The following is a 17,154-nucleotide window of genomic DNA, read 5'->3' on the forward strand; positions in this document are numbered from 1 at the left end:
CAGATCGCCAAAGGGGACGTTGTTTTTATGGATAAGATGACATAGGAGGATGGGGGGCGGGGGGAGGTGAAGAGAGACCATTTACTAACCAAATCCAGCTTACTTATTCCTTCTGAATCACTGAGATGACTAGCACAGGCAGAGTTGTCCCTATATTAGGCCAATATTTATAGCAGAAAGAAAATGAAGCATCATAAGGAATTACTAATTAGATGTTATCATAACACTGTGTAGAACTGAAGCAGCACTCCAATGTGCTTTATAAATAATTAGCAAATTAACTTTCACAATACCTCTCTGAGGCAAACATTATCCCCATCTTCTGCACGGCCAAGCAGAGAGCAAGTGGTTTACTCATGGCCACAGACCTTGAGCAGAGACAGGATTACAGCTGATACCCTGGTCCCCGTCACTGACACCTGATCCGGGCATGGCCTGATCACTGATGGTGAAAACCTGACTCAAAACACACTCGTGTTAAGTTAGCCAGAGCACCTGACCAGCTGTCTATGTTTTCATACCAACAGTGAGAGGACAGAAGATACCTGTCCCCTCATAAAGCCCAAGAGTACCAAAAAAAGCACTGTGGCACAGTTGGCTTAAACCTACCAAAGTCTGTGCTGCTGCCTTAAGGAGAGACCTCACCCTACAGCCATGCAATTCCCCCCCGGCACATGTACTGGTGCTCATGACAGCCTGGTGGCTGGCTGGTTCAGTGGACAGCTTCAAGTGAAAACTGGCCCTGCTGAAAAAAAAAAAAAAAAAAAAAAAAAAAAAAAAGAGGCAGAGTTTGGGCAGATGGGTCCCCTGCCCTGGCCAAGCACACAACTGCCTGAGCACAGGGATGGGACATCGAAGAGGAAGACTGAACTAGGAGCCCACTCGTTACATCTCCCATACCGTCAGACCGTGAGCCACGCTGCTAGACCTCTTCTCGGGCCGCCAAGCAGGGGCTCCTCGGTTATCATCCCAGCCCTGCGTATCTCCATGAACTGGCCTGGGCTGCATTTTCCAACTCCTTGCCACTAAGATGAAATTCACTTATAGACATGAACTCAGGGACTGAATTCAGCCCTGGCTGAGCAGCTGAACCCACATAACTTGGCACGGACACGACTCCTTTTACTCTAAGGATAAATTCCAGCTTACACCAGTGCATGACCAAGACTCAGCCTCTTCCCTCACTCTCAGACAACATGCCAAAGCCCAAAGTTTGTTCAACAGCTCAGTCTCCCCCCACTTTTCCCAGAGGAGATATCTTCTCACAGCTCATGAAGAAACCTCTTCAAAGCCACAGAGCTAGGGAAGGCCAGGCGGCAGAGGCTGCACCAGCCACAGACAGACCCCCACCATCCCCATCCATGCCTCCTACCCTGCCCACAGAGACTGCAGCCCATGGCTCTGCCATCCTTCCCCCAGAGCGTGAGGGGCACCGCCGGCAGGGACAGCACTGCCTGCTCCCTCCAGTGCTTGCCTGCCTGTTGGGTGGAGAAAGGCTGACTGCAAGCACATGCAGGTGAATCCCCATGGACTCCTCATGTGTTGGAGGCATGAACCAGGGGGGGTGGAGAAAGGCTGACTGCAAGCACATGCAGGTGAATCCCCATGGACTCCTCATGTGTTGGAGGCATGAACCGGGGGGAGAAAAGTCCCTCCACCTCCAGCAGCTTCAAAGGAAACAATCTGAGCAACTGCCCCTTTCCAGACTTAGCAAACTGAGCATGCAGCTTCAAGCATGGACTAATGTCTGCTAACTCCACTAGCATAACAGAAAGCACCCTTCCAGTAATTCTTCTGTCTGAGCAATGCTTCCCTGTGCATCCAACTCTCATCTTTCACTGGAGTAAGCAGGGTACCACAAGTGTCCTTGCTCCCTCCCTCCCACACTGAGCTTTATATTGAAGGAGAAGACTACAGCAGCATCAATGCCATCCACACACACCCCCTCATGTCACTGCCACCTCTACCCTCACAGTGCAGGGGTGATTAACACATCCAAAGCCATGTCACTTTCTCAGAAGCTCAGCATCAAGCGGTGGGAACAGGCAAGTCAAGGAAAGGAGCAACCCAACCAACAGGATGGGCAGGGGAATGAAGAGTCATGGAGGTAGATGCATGCACTCTGCTTCTCCAAACTCCCCATGAAAGCATGCAGTGAGACCGAGGATGCCCTTGCACAGCTGCCTGCATGGTCCAAAGCAAGCTTTGAGAATAAGACTGGCCAGAAAGCTCCTGCCACAAGCCCTCGCACCGCCTTCCCACCACCAGCCATGTCGCAGACCAGACCACTGGGCAGATCCTGGCTAAATACACAGCTTCCCATCGGCTGATCCTCCCCATGAAATACTCCAAGACCCTCACAGAAAAAAAACAGTACAGAAACATAAACTGCTACTATTACTTTCTGTCGGATGCATGTTAAGAAAGTAGGCAGACCTGCATCTATTTTAGACGTGCTGCATAAAAATAAAAGATGCTGGTTGACTGTGTGTGTTCTCCTTTTTAGAAAACAAGCTCCAATATACTACTTCTCTTTTCCAAATATTTTCAGCCAGATGGTAAACAAATTCCCCTTAATGTCACCTCAATGAAAGGAAGCCCGACCTGGTTTCAACCTCCCCAGCCCAGAGCACGACACAGGAATCACACCGTTCAGTTAATACCCCTCTCCCAGGGGGTCCCTACCTAACACCCCTCACTCACAGCCTGACCCAAAGCCCTCTGACAGGAGCAGAGATCTTGACTTCAGGTTCTGCTCAGAGAGCGACCACCACTGACTTTCACAGGATGACCCAAGGTTATAAACACTACCGCTGGCAGACAGGGCTGGCACAACTGGACTTGCCAGCACCCAGAGGTCTCAGAAATTTAAGGAGATACAGCTCTCCTTTTTTCTCCTTTTCCATTAACTTGTTCTAGCTACTTTAGAGGCCTTTTTCCCTTTTAAAAACCCACATCAAGTTATTCCGCTGAAAGACAAACAGTTTTATCAGAAAGTACATGCTATTTTTCTACTTTTCCAATATATACTCCCCCCGTTCACTGCCAGGACACATCACCTCGTATAACTACATTACTATCTACTTGTTTGCCAGTGCTGTCCTCCTCATAACGAACAAGGCATAGTTAGTGTTCATCTACAGTCTCTGTCAGGCATCCATATTGGTGGCACCCATGCCAAGTCTGGGTACATCATCTTACAGTGGTCACGAGGTGAATCACTAGCAGTTTTGTCTAGATATACAGACATCTTCACCATGAAGATGCTCAAGGTGAAAAGTGAAGTGGGAAAATGTTTGCCAGAGAGGTTGTGCAGGCTCTGTCCTTGGAGGTTTTCAAGACCTGCCTGGAGAAAAGCCATGAGCGGCCAGGTCTGGTCCCAGAGGCGGCTCTGCTTTGGGCAGGGGTTTGGAGCAAAGACCCTCATGTGTCTCTTCACACCTGAGAGCTTCATTGACCCCAGGCTCAGGGGCACCCTTCCAAACAATCATTGACCAAACGCCCAGGACCATGCCTGGCAGAGAGGGCAAAACTCCACACCAAGAGGAGATGAGCCTTTCATCAGTGTGGGGTCCGCCCAGCTACACTGCCTTGAAGCTTCCTCACAGCTGTGGAAGTGTTTGATCCAGCCAAACCATGTCTATGACCGTGACAGCTGGATCCTCATCCTTCGATACCAGCTGCCAAACATGCTCACCAACCTATCTCTAGGGGCAGCCACAGCACTCCCAACACATTTCAGTCCAACGGAGCTGAGGACACACTAAAGCAAACAGGCCTCTGCTAAACTGGATGACAGTGTCGAAACAGCGCGAGCACTCATGAAAACAGTTTCACCAGCAACAGTTTCACCAGTCACTGAAAGCCAGTGACTTCCAACAGATGTTTATAGTACTACCCAGTGGCGGCAGGATGGCAACCTCCTGTGAGTCCTGAGCAGTCTGCAAAGCACACCTCTATCTGCACCTTCATTCCCAACCCACAACAGAACAAAATTTGGGGGATTTCTGTACATAGCTTGGAGGCCAAGAGTAAAGGGTGGCAGAGGCCTCCTAGATAGGATAGTATTGAGAAATCCCACTGGTGCATTTTGCTTTGAAAAGCACCAGAATTACAGGAAATTGTTCAGACTCCCTTTATGATGAAAACAAGAAACTGAAAAGCGTGACCAGGAAACACTGTTTAAAAGTTGGCTCTTTTCCATGGTTAGCAGGCAAGGAAAGGAGGTGCAAAACAAGAGCAGGAAGAACACATGAAGCACATGGAAGTGTCTTCTCTGAATAGCAGTCTGAAGTCTTTGGCTTTCTTTTGATACTAGTAAATTTAAAAAGAAAGAGTCTCCAAATCTTGTTCCAAGCTACTATTTGGAAGAAGGCCATAGCTCGTTATGGACAAAGCAGGCAAATAATGTATGGTTTGTGATACTCAAACAACTGCCCTGCTCCTGCATATTTGCAAACTGGTGGCAACACTGACAGACAATACATACATCAGTATACATCCACGGTGTTACATGCTCACCTTCGGAAAACCTGCATTAAGGTCAGAACTGAGCCTTCAACTTCTAACAGCACTGCCTTTACACTTGCACAAATATGGTTTTGAATGCTCAGAGATGCATAATTTCTCTGAGTGATCCCTTAAGACTAAGAGTTCATATACGGATTAACTGCTTAAGCAAGCTCAAGGGCAGAGACCCAGTCTCTTTTACTGGCAAAAGCCTCGTACTCTGAAAATCATAATTGTTGTAGAACCTCTGATTAATTTTCCTCATTTGTACTTTTCCCCCTTTTAAAATCCTGCCTGTTCCTTTTATTTCTTATAAGGCTTTTCACTATCTGTCTTTTACTCGAAAGTTAAAGCCTGATTTGTGATTAAACATATTTGGGAGGCGGACTCCAATGCTGCCTGCTGTCACTGTTCCAACTGTAAGAAGATCTGTGAGATCGCAGCGTACCAGGGCAGATCCTTCTCTGCATAAGTCTGTGTGACCAAAGTTATTTGTCCCCTCCACCCCAGAAAAATGTGATTAATACACAGTGGCACAGCTGCACAGTATGAATAGTGGTGGGTATATATTAAAGTGACAATAGACAGGGCAACAGGAGGGAGAACACAGAAATACATTGCAGCGCAATAAAATAGTGCAATTAATGCAACTGATGAAACTGAACAAAATCAGTAATCAGAGATTGTATGCTTAAGTATGTCAAAAATGCTGCACTCAGTAACTTGAAGAAATTACTTTTATAACTTGGCCCACTTCCCCCACTGTAGCTGCACCCAACAGATAAGGGAACTCTTCAAACTTAAATGACCACATTCCACATTTCGGGGTTCTGCAAAAACCAGCTGAGCTATCTAGAGGCCAGCTCAGGTCAAGCCAGTTCAGAGGGTGTGAGCATCGGTCTCCTCACCCATTTCAGTGACACAGTCGGCCACAGGAAAAGGGAGCCTCCTACATCAGCCATGGATCAAAGTCCTGGAGAGACCCCTGCAAAGGCAGAATAAAAAGCACAGAAGGCCCCAGGCCTCCTGCACTCTTCCCATTAGGTGATCCTGCAGCACGAGTGATCCAGAGCCTCTCCAGGGAGATGCCTCCTCTTCTTCACTCTCCACCCCACTCTCAGCATGGATCTCTGGCTGGTTCTTAAAGCAGGAATCTCCTGGGACAATATCATCTTGCAGGACACAAGTGAAGAAGCTCTAAATCCACAGCCAAAAAGCACAACCCCATAGTTGGCAAGGAAGGGTTAATCAAGGATGTCCATCTACCACTGGGTTTTGGATAGAAGGATCTTAATGACACGGATTGCTGAGGCCATGAGAGCACTAAACAGGTTCCAAGACATCTCCTTTCTCCTCAAATCTCCTCAAAAATGACACAGCCAAATGATGCAGAAGGGCAGAAAGCAAAGAGCAGGAAGCCCCAGCTGTATGTGTCCTAGAACAGGGAAAAGGAGGGGCAGACCTCCGAGTGGCTGCATATTTATGCAGTAACATCAATACGAGAAATTATTCACTGCAGGCAGCATACAGATGTACAGCTCAGAAGCAGGATGCAGTGCAGCATTCAGAGAGACACCTTTGTCAGAAGGAGGGTGCTGTGAGCAGAGGATACGAGTGCTGCAGAACAAGTAGCAGTCCCTTACAAGCAGAAGCCTTCTCTGTGGCAGCTCAGTGTCTGAGACCTCCAGGCAATACCAGGAGAATCATGAAGGACTGGTCCAAAGTACACTGTACAGAGGTCCAAGCTTTGCAAAATGTTTCATTAAACCACTTCGCTCTCTTCAGTCAGCCTTCAGCAGAGTCCAAAAGCGCTGGGAAGTGGCTGGCATCCCAGCACTGGGATAAACTGTCCCAATGCACTGGCAAGGAGAGACTGCAAACAGTGGTAGGAAGCACCAAATTGCAGAAGTTCTCCCCTTTATGTCAAAGCCTCTGAGAGGTATCACTGATGAACTAAGGAAAAAGTGGCTCTGCAGAAGAGGAAATCTTGAAGTTGTGCTCCATGGGCTACCAATGACTTCCACTTCTGTATGCTCTTGTTAAGCAAGGTGCAGCAAAGCCTTTCAGGCAGCCTTGGAAACTGCCCATCACTCCTCAGCAAAAGACTTAGCCACAGGATTGACTTCAGATGCATTAAAAACACCCCTGGTTTTAACAAGTGCTCTAGTACTTGCTTAAAGTTGATCATCATGCTTGTAGGTTTTGCTACCTAGGAGTGAATGGTGACACATCTTTACTTGAACAGGCACCAAAAGCTGTGGAGACTGCTGCTAACTAGCACTCTGGTGCAGGTGGGCAGTCAGAAGTCCTGCGAGATAATAAAGAAACATGCCAGAGGAAATGTAGGTGGCTGTATACACCCTAGCACTTTTCAAATCATCACACCCAAACATCATTAATTTAAAATAAGGATGTGCACTAGCCACAGCACACTTTCACTGATTAAGTCAACTAGAGCAGAACTAACTGTAAGTAAAGGACAACAAGATCTCTGATGCAGCTTTATTAAATGTACTGTCTTCAGGCTGGGCTTTCTGTCAAAATCGATGTATTCAGGTGCTTATGTGGCTTTGGCTGTAATTTCCCATGTCATCTGAGCTATGTCTTCCCTACCAAGATGGAAGGGATGTGCATTGTTGGCCAACAGCACCCTCAGGCAACCACCTGCCCCCTGCCCCTGCCCCTCCTCGCCACACTTAACTCCACATAAGGGCTGCCACATCCTGCCCCCGCATTCCCACCTCCAGATAGCCACCAGCCCTCTTCTAGCCCCCCAGCACACAAAACAGCTGGGCAAAACACCACATTTTTATTTTATGGCCATTTTGACTCCCTGAACTTGCTTACTGTTGAATGAGGAAAGCACCTGTGCCGCTGTAAGGAGGGGAGCAGGAACACGTGGCCCTGATTAAAAGGATACCTCAAGCTCAGAGCCATGCCTACTCCACTCGGCAGTGAGGCACGGCCGGGAAACAGGGCCAACTTACAGCTAACCAGGCAAACTATACACAGTTTATACACTGGATCAGTACCTTGGTCTGATTCATGACCACCCCGGTGATGCAGATCTGTGACAGGGCAGGATGCTGTAAGCTGGAAGTGCTGAAGACTTGCCATTATGAAACCCAAGCCATACATAAGCATGAAAACATCACACACAATATCCTCCTCCTCCTCCTGTCCCGTCCCGTCCCCATCCGCCCCCCAAAAAAGAAGAAATAATTAACTTTTGGGTTTGTCGTGAAAGACACAACAGTCTTCAGAGTGGCAGCCCCTTTGACATTAGTCAATATTTGATATGATGGAATGGGAGAGAATGGAAGAGAGAATGAAGAGGAGACCTTTCACTTTTTTTTTTTTTTTAAGATGTGCTCTCGGCCTATATCCTCAACAAATGTCTGTGCATCTCTTTATAACATAAATGTCAGTCTTGCAGAGGATTGGAACCTTGGGATTACTGCACTGACAGAATTAACGTATAAAACATAAAACCATAACATTTCATTATCCATTGTAAACTGCATCTGCTTCCACTCTAGGGAAACTGGAAATATCACCCAATTTCACTATCATTTTCTGTTAACTGACTTCTGCCACATATTCACATACTGGAGCATTCAGTTTGATGACATATCAGTCTTCTAGTTTCATTCTTCTTTCTCTACAATGTTGACTTTTTTTAAATCAATTTTTTTGTTCTGTTTTTGTCTCTATGAAGGTACCACAGTATAAAACCACTCAGCTGAAAAAAAACTTACCCTGGAACAAACAAAACAGATCATATTTGTCAAGCTGAAAACACACCAGAAGGAACCTGATGTCTGAAATAAGGGTAGAAGGCAACACGGAGGTAAGAAAACCTCAAATACAACAGGCCAGACTTCAGCTCATTTATAGGCACGCTAGGGTCTACGGTCAATAGTGAAGCACTAAAGAACAGAATCTGTTCCCTTCTGTGGTTTAAACTCCCTGTATTTTTCCTTCCCACTATGAGGCTGGCTGCAAATTCAAAGATTTGCATAAGCCACAGATTTTGTCTGTCTCTTTGAAAGGTCAAAAATTAGAAGCAGCACAAACAAACACACATGACAAATAGGCCAGCTGGCAGCAATTTGGAGTGACCACATGGAGGAAGTGTGGAGAAGAATAAGGGCAGGAGAGAAGCCTTTAAAAGCCTGGGTCATACATATATTGCAAGTTACAGGGTGCCTCAGGGGAATGTTTTTATTTAATCAGTTTTGTATCTTTATAAAGATTAGTGACCAACTATCCAGATTTAGTGCTGTCATGTTTCTATAAACATTTCTGAACATACTTTCTTTGATAAAACATGCAGCTGCTGACATGATTTTTCATATAAACATTTCACTATGTATTACACTGCGTATTTCAGAGAAGCCTTAACATATTTATTTCTAAGAGACCACTCCTTCTCCTCTGCAGGCTATGGAGCATTGCCCTGGGACAGAGAAGGGAAGGGACAAGTAAGCAGAGCAGAGGGAGGGTGGGCAGGAGCTGCAAACAGATTCAACAGTAAAAGTCTTTACCAAAACCACTCTGGTCGTTACTCACATGAGGGCGTTACAGAAGTAAGTAGGAAGGTAGGGAAACATTTGTTGTTCCGTGTAGGTTCTGGAATGGAAGAGAAAGATTAACAGGTCAACTTCAAACATCAAGCCAGATGCACGCAGCTGGTGTTAATCTGCATGACCCTCATTACCTGCAACAGACCTCTGCCAAACTATGGCAGTCAAAGAGCTGGCCAGATTTTTATTACTAACATCACCTCGATCTATTAATGCAGGGAGGAAAATCAAATCCAAATTGCTTCTCAATATTTCTTGCTCTTTATACTTGCCAGAGCTGCAAAACCCAATTAAGTCGGTTTCCCTTTGGTTTGCAGTCGGTCAGCTCTGGGCGCTCAAGGCTGCAGTATCTGGGGCTGCCAGTCCTGCAGGGAACATTTACTTGTTTAAAAGCAACTCTTTCCACTGGACTTGGGTTTAGCTAATTGTACCATTTCTACTGATCTTGAGTTTTATAAAAAGCTTGGCTCCTGGTTGCATGCTGTCAGCAAAATTATGCTTGGGGGCCAAATTTGGTTTAGTCTGGATCTCACAAAACAATAAATGCAAAGCACTGACATAGGTTGAAGGTAGTAAAACAGAATGCATTTAAAAAATAAATCTCTAGACTGCCTGTCCAACTAAGGTAGTAAAAGGTCACTTAACCCCAGCAAATAGCATCACCACATGCTGTTCAGAGATTGGAAAAGTGAGTTGATTGACAATTCCATGAGCACCACCGAACTGAGATTTTCTATGGCCCTTCTTCCTGACCATCTTCACATCACCTTGAAACCCGAGTTTGCGAGAGTGAGAGCTTGCTGACGGCTCATTATTAAAATGGTTGTTTTCCCCACAAAGAGAAAACAGGAAGAGTAGAGCTTCCCGTTGCCATTCGACCCACCACAACGCACTGAGCCTTTTCAAAACCCTCACAGGCTCCAACTGCTGTAGATGATGTAACATCATCAGACATCTGCCAAATAAATAAACGAGCTCCAACGTGCCTCACTCCAAATCTGCAAAGCAATTTTCATCCCAGTATGGGAACTTGTACCGGGGTTTAATACTCTCTTCAATATATCCCCTTCCACAAAGAAAATCTGTGCCCACTGCTACAGGAACATGCTTAATCCCTGTAAGCAGATGTCAGCCTCCAAAGCTGAGAAAATGACTTTGTTCTTTAGGATCAGGGAATTTAAAATGCAAGAAGTTGAAATGCCCTAATGAATTTAGTAACTTAAATCCCAAGAGAAAGCACCTGCTTTCTGAATAGATGCCCAGTCAAAAGCCCAACACTGTTTTATGCATCCATAATTCAACATGAACAGTCTTTTGTTAGTTGACAATATATCAGCTACGGTCAAAGAGCAATGCACCTAAAAAAAAGAGAGGAGGGAGCTGCTAAGAGCAAATGGCCCGAATCCCACAGCATTGCCCCATGCAGCAGCTCTCAGACAAAAACTTCCGAGCCAGGGTTGCTCCACCAGGATCCACCAAACTCCACAGAAGCTCCACCAAACCACTCTACTCTGGAGGGACACCAGTTCACCCCAGCAGTAGATCTGGGGTCCAGCTCCATGTCTCAGATGCACAGCTACACCTCCCCCCTCCCAGAAACTCAGAGCAATAAAAGCATCTCCCTTCGCTATACGGCAGGAAAAGTGAGGCTCCAGTACACTGCAGGTAAGATAAGGCATCTTCCCATTTATTCACACCAGCAGTGGCAGGGATGTGGAGGGGAAAACCAAAACAAAAAACACAAAAAGGGTATTTTCATCAAAAAGTAATCAAAGACAAAAGCCAAGAACATGGGGGAACCATCAGCTTGCCTGCAGGATTAACAACTGGAACAACGAAAAGCAAGAAACTGTAGCAATCTCCTTAGCCAAGCTAGAAGTAAAGTGGGCAGGCTCCTTATTGCAGCCTGCTTGCCACCATGCCACCCAGGGCAAAAGGCGGTGAGGCTGGAGCAGAGGCTGGAGCAGGACCCTCATCAAGCATTAGGCAGCAGCTTCAAATACTCAACCCAGGTCCTGATCCACCTTCATGTCAGCTAAGAGAGGCTCCCACCGATCGCTGGTTCAGGAAAAGGTTATTCGGCCATTTACCGAAAAGTTTTGTTTACCTAGTGTTGGTTGTCTGTGTCCCTCAGCACAGCTGGGTTTTCAAGAAAGAAATGCTTTACCTGTAAATAGGCAGAAACTTGGCTAAAAATAGGGTGTCCCCACACACCTCGGGGAGCAAGGAAGACTTGGCAGCATAGAGGGACTGTGTCTATAAGGAGTTCAGGCAGGACCGGCAATAGATCAGTAACCTTTCTGGGAATTTCATCTGCATTACTACAGGTACACAAAGGACATCAGCTTGTAAGTCTTAAAACATGCTGGCCTGAATCCTAATGACACGCTGAACTGTTGCTCTGCTATGATTAAAATCTGTGTCAATTCCCAGGGCCAGGCCAGGCCAGGCACTTCCCCTGTTTCCCACCGCCCCCAGAGGGGTGCGGAAAGCTCTGGGGAGAGGCTGTGCTGGCCTTGGTCCAGCACTCAGGTCTGCAGCAGCTTCAGAGAGCTTCCATCGCCACGTGCTCAGTGTAGACCAGCTCCTCGGGCACACTCACGCCAAACACCAGCAGCTCTCATGGAGCATACATGCCATAATCCTTCTCCCACCCCACAAAAGCCAGCCCCTGCCCTACCACAGACATCTGCCCCTAAAGCAGCTCTGACATGAGGCATTTCCCTCCCTCGCCCGGCTAGGGGCTGAAGGGCACAAGTCACAGACACACAGACCATAAGCCAGACCGAGCCCAGACCAGGCCTTTATCCATCCAGGCCAGCACGTCCCCAGGAGAAGCAGACCCCAGGTTTCCCAAACTAGAGCAACAGCAACAAAAAGCCTGTTCCTCTTCCCTATCTTAAGCCTCTCTTGCAACAAAACCAGGGCCGGAGGCAGCCCTCGCTTTGTGCCCACCACCAGCAGCCCTGCTGGGAAGCAAACGTGCTGTGGGCAAGGCAGGAGGTGTCCTGGAATAAAACACTGCATCAAAACACTCGTGTAAAGAGGACAAGATTAGGCAGCCAACCTCAGTTCTGACATTTTCTAAGTTTAGATTGCTTAAAACTATAGCTTCAATAATATACATTTAACACAGGGGTTGGGATGTGCAGAGTTTTTAATGTGTCTTTTGAAAGGTCCACAGAAAAACAAATGAAAATGTTTTTAAAAAATTTTTCCATGTAAATTAACCAAAGTTCAGCTAGATCTACAGTTTCCTTACCTTTGTATTTTGTGTAAGAAAAATCTGGGACACCTGACTACATTGAGGTCACAGTGCTTCTGTTTTCTCCCCCCAGGACTCCACTCAGTCAGAACTCCAGCCTTCTTAGGGATCCATTTTGTCTTATCTGCAAAGGCCTTCTTGTTCTCTGTTCTAGAAGCTCCTAGTGAAATCCAAGCATCCCCAACAACTACTGTAAATCCCCCATCCTTTTTCCTGATTTAAGAACGGCTGCAACTGTATGGTATCATCATACAGTACTTATCCTTGAAAACATGTAACTCCAATTCAACAATCCTATTACATATGCTCCTAGCATTTGTACAGAAGAGATTTAGCTCTTAGCTCTCCATTGCCTTCTTTCTTTCCATGTTTGTCAGTGCAGAAATTATCTCAGGCTATAGACAGGTCACGTCCAAATGCTTCTCCTATCTTGATACAAATCTGGAAAAAAAGCAACCGTCACATACCTTGCTCTACCCTGTCAAGCTTCCTAGCTCAGCTTTTAATAGCCACCCCTCTGAAGTGCCGTGGAAAGAGCCAGTTACGCCATCTCCCTAGCATCCCATCTCTAAGCGATGCTATCAAAAAGACAACTTGCACAATCAAGGGTCTGTTCAATCCCCTCCCAAGAAGCTCAGGGCAGAGGAAACCTGTGTCACACTCATAAGGATCAGGGTTGCTTCAGAAGTGACAGCAGTATGAGTCTAAAAAACTAAAGGGGAAAGAGCCTGTCTAGAGCAGAGCAGTCAGAAGGGGAGCTCCCAAGAGCAGATGACAAAAGGACAAAATGAGGGGAAAACACATGCCCTAAAATTTGAGGCTGGGTAAAACCACAGCAGCATACCACACTACTAGTAGGGGGAAATCATCTCGTCCTGCTCTCTTCTGCCTCCGATCCCCCCAAACTGCATGTACGTTCTTACCCCATGGGCACTGCCAGCTGCCCATGGCCCTTCCCACGCTCAACACTGTTCATGCCAACTCACTGCTTTTGTCAGCAAACTGAGCCACCATCGAGCTGTCTCCATGTCTCAGCAACACACCCACCTCTTGCATAAAAAAAATTTAGAGCTGAAACATTTCTCTTTCATTTAGTCCAAGCACACTGTTCCTACAGGCCATGATATATGTATACATTTCTTGAATCATCATCTCCTACATCTGATACTGAAACCTTGTCTTAATGCCGTTTTGCCATTCACCTGCCAGGGATATCTGCTCTCTTTCAGTGCGGTATCCCATTCTGTGCTCTTGCCCAAGACCTGTCTCTTACCTCATCCCATTTTTCCTTCATATCACACCTCCAACACATTCTTGACAACTCATAGTTTAGTCACTATTAGCAAGTCTAAACCCTGGCTATGCAGCATTTGCCAGGAAGACGGCTCTATCTCTGTGAGAACATCAGCCCAGCTTTCTAAATACGCAGCTCTCAGCAGGTCTGACGCTGCAGACCAGAGACAGCCCACGGAGCAGGCAGCGCTCTCGAGAAACTTGCCCTTTAAGTACAAGTATTAATGTAACAGTGGCACTTAAAGATGCTTTTGACTTACCTTGCAGCAGCTCCACTCCAGAAGCACGAACTGGAACGTACACTGAGAGGAAAGGAAGGATTAAGACAAATGTGATCCACAAGGTGGTTTTGTCTGCAGTGATCACCCCACCAACTAAATATTGACAGTAATACTAGAACTGAAGGGCAGGAGATGTCACTCAGAGTACACTTTCACTATTAGTTCAGAGCAAGACCATGAAATGGACAGCACAACCCCGTACTGCACATTCCCTCTGGCTCCTTCATGCCACCTGAGCATGGCTGCACCCACATGTCAGTCAAATCAAGCCACCCAAAAATGTATCTGATGAAACCAGGTCATTTTTCAGCCACATGGCCTGGGAGTGCTGGTACTGACACAAGCAAGGCAGTAGGAACCTGGGGCCCAGCAAAGGAGGAGGTGGGATAACACCGCTCCCTTCCAACAGCAACTCAGTCCTGGAGCATTTAAAAAATAAGTAAATAAATAAATCACCCAGATGCTCAAGAAAGTAATTTTTTTTTTTTTTTCTCAGAAAAGTAAGCCAAGATAAACAGGGAGCAGGCTGCAGTCAGCCCCAGCCATGCTCCCTCAACACCACCAACACTGCTCAGAACAGTTTCTTCTATGTTTTTCCCAACCAGCCTCTAAGGCAGATTGCTGGTTTGGCTTCAGCACCTGTGGGGAACATCTGATCTTGTCCTGTGAGCACAGCATCCCACTCCACAATGAGCCATTTCCATTAACCAAGCCAGAGTTTTACTAATGACATTGCCCTACCAAAAATGTATTTAGAAAAAGGCTACAAGGTGCCTAGTAATAATCCCAGCCTATTCTGCTGAGCTGCATCTTCTCTCCACCCTTGCAGCATTGTGAACTCCTTTAACTGGGCTATTTTGCTCCGCCCCCACAGCCGGACCCCCAGGTGTGCCTTTCGCAGCCCCTCAACCCTGACCCACCGCTTCCGACATCCGTTTCTCATCCTCTTCCTCTCTCCCTCTCTCATCTGGCACATTCCCACCAGCCTACAAACCCAGCCTTTGTCTTCTTCTCCAAGCAGCACTGATCCCTGTGCCCTCTCTCCACCCCACTCCCCCCAGTTACCGGGGGCTATTAACTACACTGTGGTATTGAAACACTGTAAAGTTTAGTAACATATAAAAGTCTCAGGAGGGGAAAAAAAATAGCTGTTGGGTGAAAGATGAGCAGTTTTATTTAAAACACAGCTTCTACTTGAATGCAGACCTTCTGCAGTCCTTCTCCCCTTGCCTGGCTGCTGGCCACATGCCACTGCTATGTCCACTTTCCTCGTGCCCTCCGACACGTCCCTAAGGTGCCAGCTTTTCACTGTCTGCTTGCCCCACGCTGCCTGCCTTCCTCATGGCTCCCACCAGCCATCACCCTTCCCAACATCACTCCTCCAGCAGCCACATGCCCGCACAGCCCCGACTCCGAGAGGGCCTCCAGACAGTACTGCAGCACAGGAGTTGGGCAACAAGACAGCAAAAGCAGCAGCCATAAACCTTTTCACCGGATTCCTGCCTCGTTACCACATCAAAACGGCAGCTCCTCCAGCCAGTTCTGGTGTTACTGCAGGCACGCCATGCACACCAAACCGAGCACGTGTTTCCAGCACAGAAATAACGCAGTGCTGGAGGGGCTCACCCAGGGGCACACAGACTGTCATCATGGCAAAAGAAGCTGAACACCCGAAGAGATATGCCACAACTTGAACTGAAGCATCGCAGGCCTCGGGGAGAAAGTACGCGATATGCTGTGATTGCTGTCATGCAGAAGACCAAACTAGATTGGGGTCTTCACCTTTGGTTTATGTTCTGCAAGCGATTCTCCAGAGCAAGAGCAGTCCTTGCAGAAATACCTCCTGACTGACCAAGCTCATCTATGCTCACAGAAACATGAACTTGCTTTCACAGGTACCCTGGAAGATCCCCTCTCAAAGGAGATTCTGAAGGATTCCCAGACAAAGAGCTGCAGGTGTGGATGATCATCACCAGGTGCAGACGATCACCACAGTTGTTCTGTCCTCAAGTTTCTGTGAATCTACATATCAAATAGATCAAAGACAGCAACCTCCCCTCTGCTTACATTTCCAGCTTTGCCTTCAAACCAGTCTCTCTGGTGTTACTGATTCTCTTTCATTACTGCTCTTTTTGTCTCCTGGTCCTGTCCATGGCTCTGGCCTATTACACTGTTTGCTACATTGCCAATATCATTTTCTCTGTGCCCACCCAGCCTTTCTCTTCCTTCAAATTCACTCTCTGCATCAGCTTCTCCAGAGACCTTCTTCCAGTTCATGTTATTGCTTTCTTTACAATAGTTTGCAAGTTTTTACAGGACTGAGCACATCTCTTCCAGACCGATGTGGCAAATAAATCCTCTCAGAACATGTGCAACAGCATCAAACAAGATGGCAATATGCATGATGTTCCTGCACTAGATCACTGTTTATACACATACACACACACAAATGCTTGTAAATGCTTTTTGAGAGGGAGGTGGGACCAGAGAGCTCTTCTAACCTACACAACTCTACAATTCTGTCATCTTTTGCAACCAAAATAATAAAGTCTAGAACTAGAAACAGCACTGCTCACTTGACAGCATACAGCAGAGGTCACCTTCCCAGCTCTGCTGTAGCGCCACAGTGTGACCTTTCCTGTGACATTTCACTTCTCAAAAAAAAAAAAAAAAAAAAATCACAATTCATTCCCATTAACACAGATATGACATCAAAGGTCTTCTGCAATGCATCTAGTAATCTACCAATTGTGGTGTAAGTAGATAATTACAACTGCTTAAGACTGAGGAAAATCACTACAGTATATTATTTTTGTTTCACCTGAAAAAACTTGTAAATATAAACCAACAGTGAAAGTCCTCAATGCTCAAAAAAATATTTCATACTTTTCCCTATCTTCAGTCCTCTTTGATAGGGTAAGGAGGGCTGACTTAAGTAAATATGCTATTTAAATGAGGTGGTTTTCACAGCCATTTTGACAGTCTCCTGAAGAGACTGGAGCTAGTCATGACTAGTGCGCAAACTGGAGATGGGCTTGTGGGCTGGAGGCTGAGCCCCTCCGCCCCATCCCAGCACACGGCCACAGGAGCAGAAGGATCAACTGCAGCTACCGGGCCCAGCGGCGTCACGGCAGTACCGAGCACCATGGCTGCCTCTTTGGCACCAGGGAGTCAAAGGTGTCGTTACCAAGTAGACCTGGCAAATGAAATTCAGGAACCC

The 17,154-nt window shown here is 46.7% G+C and overlaps 1 protein-coding gene across 6 annotated transcripts in view; it reads right to left on the bottom strand.

Moving 5' to 3' along the window:
• TIAM1 (TIAM Rac1 associated GEF 1) overlaps positions 1 to 17,154 on the bottom strand; it is a 189,374-nt gene that overhangs the window by 124,173 nt on the left and 48,047 nt on the right. For all 6 annotated transcript variants that reach the window (XR_012627473.1, XM_074858166.1, XM_074858168.1 and 3 more), the window contains one exon: positions 9,082 to 9,141. The gene's annotated coding sequence lies outside the window, so the exon portion shown is untranslated. The remainder of the gene's footprint in view (positions 1 to 9,081; positions 9,142 to 17,154) is intronic.

Source organism: Strix uralensis, chromosome 2 (genome assembly GCF_047716275.1).
Source record: "Strix uralensis isolate ZFMK-TIS-50842 chromosome 2, bStrUra1, whole genome shotgun sequence".
Lineage (NCBI taxonomy): Eukaryota > Metazoa > Chordata > Aves > Strigiformes > Strigidae > Strix > Strix uralensis.